Here is a 6,328-nt window from a genome sequence, read left to right as displayed (position 1 = left end):
TAACCATAAAATTAATAGAAAAAACATAGGAGAAAAGCTCCTTGACACTGGTCTTGGTAATGAATTTTGGATACAACACCAAAAACATAGGCAACAGAAGCAAAAATAAATAAGTGGAATTATATCAAAGTAAAATAACTTCTATACATCAAAGGAAACAATCAACAAATGAAAAGGCAATCTATGGAATGGGAGAAAATGTTTGAAAATCATGTATCTGGTAAGAGTTTAATGTACTTTATGGGGCTCTCAGACTTGGTCCACTATTCCTCTGCCTTATTCACTCCAGGACCAGGTATCACTAGATAGTCCCTTTACCCCAAAGCCCACTGAAATTATCCAAACTAGCCAAACCTGACTAACCTTGTTTACCCTGCCTTGCCTTTCCTATCCTGCAGTACCTACAATAAAGGCTCTAACTCATGTTTTCCCCTTGCTCCCTCTGCCTCCTGACGAACCCTGCTGTTTTCCCATGGTGTGCTGTGCTGTGCCTCCTCTTTCTAGGGATCTGTGAGTATAAAAACTCCTTCCTTTGTGTTAGTCATTTCCTTGTCTGCGAGTTATCATACCTGATTAAAACAACAATCTTTTATAATTTTGAGAACAATCTTTTATAATTTTTGTCATTTGATGGCCAGCTCTCACCTATCAGCTGCTCGACCCTAAGTCACATGTTTTTGAATTCTACTGGGCTTGCTCAAGTCAGAATTCCAGGCAAATGACTTACTGAGTAAATGAACAAGGACATTTGATCTTTGAAAAACATTCCACAAAGACTGGGTGTTTTAATCTTTCAAATGGCAAAAATGAGGCTCAGAAATGTTCATTGACATGTCTGAGGTCACACAGCTGAAGGTGAGTTGCAGAACCAAGCTGGTCCGATGGTGGAACAGCTTGAGTTCCTACCTGAATTGACTTGCCCCTCCTCTCAGTTCCAATCCTGGAATGTGCACCATGATCAGGGAGAAAAAATAAGAAGGGAATTTTATTTAATTAAATTTAGAGAGGGTATCAGACATGAGAGGTTTGGTTTGCTTGGTGATGGGTGCTGGCATTGATGCTATTGCTGCTGCCACAGAGCAGGATGTGTGGTGTCTTCTGGGCCATTGTTTCTCCCAGCACAAATCATACCTGTGGGTGTGTTGCTGGAGCTCATCTTCTTCAGGGGTGCCTCCTCAAGCAACTTCTTCATCCATCTCCTTGTCTTCATCTAGCTTGAGTCCTTCCCATGGAAGGGATGGGACAGCTGGTGGAAACTTCCTTAGATATGAGCTTCTGGTCCATTTTGTCTATATACTTGATCTTAAAGATGCAACTTACAGCCATCCTTTTCCTTGAAATCCTGAGTGAAGCCACAGTACTCTTCCTGCTGGCCATAAATGTCATTGATGGTCATCTTGTCCTTGAAGAAGTATAAGACTGAGGTTAGGAGCCCATTGAGCACCTTCACCCTGGCCACCTTCTGCACCATGATCTCTAGCAGTCCTTTGTTCTGACACAAAAGCAGGCACATTGCCAGCTCTCTATTCAAGATGGGCTTCTCATCCAGAATGATGGTGTAAGAGGCAAAGGAACCCCACTGCTGCTTTAGCTCATCCAGGTGGACTGTACTCCAGCTGATGTTTCCTTCCCATTGATCCCAGAGGAGAGTTTGGCTGAGTGTTCCCTATGTTCCTCATTTGGTTCAAAGTCCATGAGCTGCTCTTGCTGCCCCTAGTCTCCTCATATGTGGTGTTTTCCCCCTAAGTCTCTGCAGAATTCTGAAGTGGTGGTACACTTTACGGCATTCTTTCACTCCGGAACCTCATTCTCCTGTCAACTCACTGGCCAAATTTTAGCTTCTTTGTGCTCTCCACCACTTTGTTGCCACTATCTTGCAGCTCTTATTGCTGTTACTCCCACCCCTGCTGATGACCCTTCCCCAGCTGCTTCTGCAGCACTATCTATGCTTTGTTTTCTAGCATCTATGGGGACCCCAATAGCAGAACTCCACACTCCTCTTCATCTATGATATCCTTGTTCTCCACTTGGGAGTCATAACAATGTGGACTTGAGGCATTGATTGCTAATTCTCCTCCATCTGGGGAATCCGATTCATTATACACCCTGGTTTTGCAATCTAGAACCAAAGTCCCTGTCTGGAGTCTGGTTCCTAAGGAGCACAAAGTCATTGCTCTGAAAAACCACCTCCTAACTCTCCTTACAGTTTTTCTTTTCTCTCTCCTTTGTCTTCTTAAAGGCCACCACCCCAATGGGAGTGAGGTGTTCAGAGGTGGGCTGGGATTCTCCCTTGCTCAGGAAATGAGCCTGAAACTGCAGTTTGACTGGATCTCCTGCAGTTCCCATTACCAATGGCTGAAGGCAGATTCGCCCCCATGTCAAGGAGAGGAATGTGGCTGCTTGCCATCAAACTCCTTCTTAGAGCATTTGAACCGGATACAGAGGGACTTTTTGATGCCACTTCACATAAATTCTCTTCTTCTATAGAGGGCAGATATTCAGGCTTCCTCTTCTGCTGCTCCACGGTGTGCCTGCTCCAGGTTCACAGTCACTAGCGCATCGTTCTCCTCCTATTCTACATCTTTGTCCTTGCAGGGGAGTTTCACAGTCTCCCTGTCTTGGAAGGAATCGATGGCATGCTCCATAGGGAGGCTATGAAGGTGACCCTGGACACTGTACAGGTCATGCTGCCCTGCCCAACCAACCTCTTCTTCCACCAGTGCCAATACCAAATTCTTGGACCATTTCCTCTAGTAAGTTGGCCCTCTTCTCTGCCAGGCACATCTCCATCTGAAGCTGCCAGCTCTACTGAGTTCAGGCTACAGTGTCATCCAGCAGGGGGTCATCATCCTCCCCCAGGGTTTTTTTTCTTCCCCAGCTTCTGGTTCAGCAAGCAATTTCAGTGGCAGATGCCTGTTTCTCTAGTTGCCACAAGGTCATGGAATTGAAGAGTGGTCTGCAACCAGCCTGTCCTTGGAGCCTGCCTCCTGGTTGAAGGCATCAATTTCCAAAAGTTTCAGCCCCAACTTTGTGTAAGTTTATTGGTCTCCACCATGCTGAGCAGGGCATCTCCTGGGCTGGGTTTGGAACTGGCTGCAGTGGTGGTCTCATAACTGCAATAGTGCTTCTCCTGGTTCTGCACAGCTGCTGGATGGACCTTGTCTGGCTGAGCTCCTGCATAGGTGCACCAGCCAAGGCCTGGGCCAGGTTCCTCTCTGACCTTGTGCCATCACTGCTCCCCACTGCTGCATTTGTGTTTCTCATGTCCACAGTTCCTGACTTCTCCAACCTCCTGCTGCAGCCTCTGTCACTCTGAGGAGCTCCTTAAAGTAATTACCTCATGGAGGAACTTCATCTCGAGTCCTGCAGACATTGTAGAATGGGAACATTCCCAGGTTGCTGCACAGACCCTGTCACATAGCCGGAATTCAGGAGACGTGGCTTTTGTGGCAGCCCTGAGAGGCTGCCCTAAAGGCTCTTGGGAAGGCCAAAGGCCAGAAAAAGTGTAGGCTGCATGTTCCATGCTGCCTTGGGTGGTGGCGGTGGGATGGCTGGGAGCAGGGTAGGGTGGGGTGGGGAGCTTTTTTACTGGTCCATGAAGCATGCAACATGTGCTTTTCCAGGTGCAAGGACCTGGCTTGGGGGACGCCAGATGGCAGACTCCCTCCCCTTGCACCTGCTGGGCATGGTAAGTCTTTCTCTTTTTTTCATTTAATTGAGTTGAATTTCATGTATGTAGTTTATTTAGTTGTGTTAAAGTTAGTTAAATTGAATTAAATCGAGTTGATTCATGTCTTTCATTTTATATAGTTAATTCCACTTAGTTCTTTCCTTTAGCTTATTTGGTTTCAATATTCAATGTTTACTTTATTTTTATTTTGTGTCATTTTGAATTTTCTAATTTTAATTTATTTTTTAAGATGAAAAAGTTTTTGCGTCTGGCCCTGTGGCCGAGTGGTTAAGTTGGTGTGCTCCGCTACTGCAGCCCAGGGTTTTGCTAGTTCGGATCCTGGGCGTGGACATGACACCACTCATCAAGCCACGTTGAGGTGGTGTCCCACGTGTCACAACTAGGAGGACACACAGCCAAAGTATACAACTATGTACTTGGGGGATTTGGAGAGAAAAAGCAGAAAGAAAAAAAGAGAAAGAAAAAAGAAGATGGGCAACAGTTGTTAGCTCAGGTGCCAATCTTTAAGAAAAAAAAGAAGATTGGCAACAGTTGTTAGCATAAGGTGCCAATCTCTAAAAAAAAAAATGAAAAAGTTTTTATGTCATGAAATACCAGTGTTTATTTTAAGTCACCTGAAGCTTTTCTTTGGCTTACAAATATTTATTCCTATTCCAGATTATTTATAATAAGTTCTTGTTAACGATTTTTGACTGTTTCACTTTTTCTTTTAAGAAGGTTGATTTTAAAAAGTGTATTTTTTAATATTACATTCTGTTCGTCAAAATTGGCTCACAAGTACTAAGGTGGGCTGATACTCCTTGCTTCCTCTGTCACTCATGAGAAGAGTCTTCTTCTTAAGGATAGGATCTAGAATAATTCTGGGCATATCATATTTGGATGAGAAATTTTGGGACTGATCTGTCCTCTTTGCCAGTGAAAGAAAGTCAAGAGCCTTTTACAGTCTACTTGAAGGAGAATCAGCATCGTTCCTCTCTAGCTTGATGGAAGTATCGTCCCACACGTTGTTTAGGTAGAGATGCCTGGAAAAATACTGAATGACGTCAAACTATATGTCTTCTACTAACTCAGAAGTTGTAAGTACTGTATGTACATATTGTTTTTCAAATTACATTGCTTTGTACATTGGAAGCGTGTAGAAAGAGGGGATGCGCTAAATGTGGCTAAATGAGTTCAACAAAGGTGCCCAAGATCTGGACTGGTAACAGATCCAAGATTAGCTTATGTTGTTTAATGGGTATTTAAAAAAAATGTTTTAAATCAGATTCTTAGGGTGAGTAGATTGAAACAGTTAAATATTTTCAGGTGAAAGATTAGTAGACTAAGTACTGAAAGATTTCTTCTACATTGTCTACGGGGTAGAATATATTAGGGAATGAAAACTAACCCAGAAACAGAAATGGGAAAAAATTTGTTTATACTTAAACTTAGCTATGGCTATAGGCAAAAAGCTTCCTATTGACTAAGCAAAGGCAACCTTGCTTCTGAAGCAACCCGTCTTCACTCCAGCTACGGACCATCATCCTGAGAACTTTTGGCCTGATGCCCAGGCAGGACAGGCATCAAATGGAGACGAGGTGTTATTGCCAGCTATGGTTACACAGTCAGAGAAACTGACATATTGAAAGACACAGGATATTAAGCAATTTTAAACCGGACTATTATTTCTGGTTCTCACTGTGAGTAGAGCTTTATGAATGGATTTTTATAAAACTTGAGGCTACTCTAGTGAACCAAATAAATGAATTCAGTGTTTACACTTAACAAATTAAAAACTTGTTGTTAATCTCCTTCACTTGTTCATCTTGATAGGCTAGACCTTCTGCATCCCATGTGATTGGCCTTATCTCAGACTTGGGCTACATTAGCCTTAAAGGATTCATCCATAGATATAAGGATATTGCTGCACCTAAAGAACCTCAGGAAAATCCCCTGTATGGAAAATTCTGTGAAATTTTCAGACCCTTAACAGGTAAGAGACGCTCCTTCATCACATTTACATTTGTTAGCCTTGTCTGCTCAGTTATCCATCTGTGCAGATAATCCTGGTGCCTCTGTCATATCCTTTCTAGCCACTTGATTTCAGCCATGGTGAACAGTTGAGGAAGCTCAGACATTTCTTGCCATGAGCACATTACCCAGTACCTCAAGTATATGCTGTGCATCTTCTCCCTTTGTGTCCCTGGGCATTCTGATGCCAAGTAATCTTGCTGTGTACTTAAACAAGGGTAGCCCAGAAGTGTACACTTAACACCTTCAGGGGGAACTTTTGACCAATTAGAGACAGGAGCCAGTCGACCAGTGCTCTAGCGTCTAATAGTCAAACTATACTGGGAGGTATCCTGTATGAGTCTCAGAAGATTCTAATGGAATAGGCTACCTCATTGGTCATAATGGTTACCTTAAAAATACATTCTTACTTTGGCTTTTCCTCATCACTTTCTTTCTCTTTCCACAATCTTCTACTGTGACATCAATTCTCAAATAAAATACTTGTACTCAGTACCTGTCTCAGTCCACACATTTGAGGGTTAACCACATTAAAGAAATTGGTACAGAAATGGTACTAGAAAGCAGAAACACAGGAAGGGATACAGATGCTAAAACACTTGATAGTCATAGAGTAAAAGGAGCCCC

The 6,328-nt window shown here is 43.1% G+C and overlaps 1 long non-coding RNA gene and 1 pseudogene across 1 annotated transcript; one reads left to right on the top strand and one right to left on the bottom strand.

Moving 5' to 3' along the window:
* Positions 1–1,011: 1,011 nt before the first annotated feature.
* On the bottom strand, positions 1,012–2,346 carry LOC103560919 (U4/U6.U5 tri-snRNP-associated protein 1 pseudogene; annotated as a pseudogene).
* Positions 2,347–3,591: 1,245 nt separating this feature from the next.
* LOC139079794 (uncharacterized) lies at positions 3,592–5,694 on the top strand. The gene is made up of 3 exons (XR_011533849.1): positions 3,592–3,688; positions 4,608–4,767; positions 5,504–5,694. It is a non-coding gene; the product is annotated as an uncharacterized lncRNA (long non-coding RNA).
* The last annotated feature ends 634 nt before the right edge of the window (positions 5,695–6,328 follow it).

This window comes from Equus przewalskii, chromosome 1, assembly GCF_037783145.1.
Source record: "Equus przewalskii isolate Varuska chromosome 1, EquPr2, whole genome shotgun sequence".
NCBI classification, from domain to species: Eukaryota; Metazoa; Chordata; class Mammalia; order Perissodactyla; family Equidae; genus Equus; species Equus przewalskii.
This window is presented reverse-complemented; position numbering and strand designations above follow the sequence as displayed.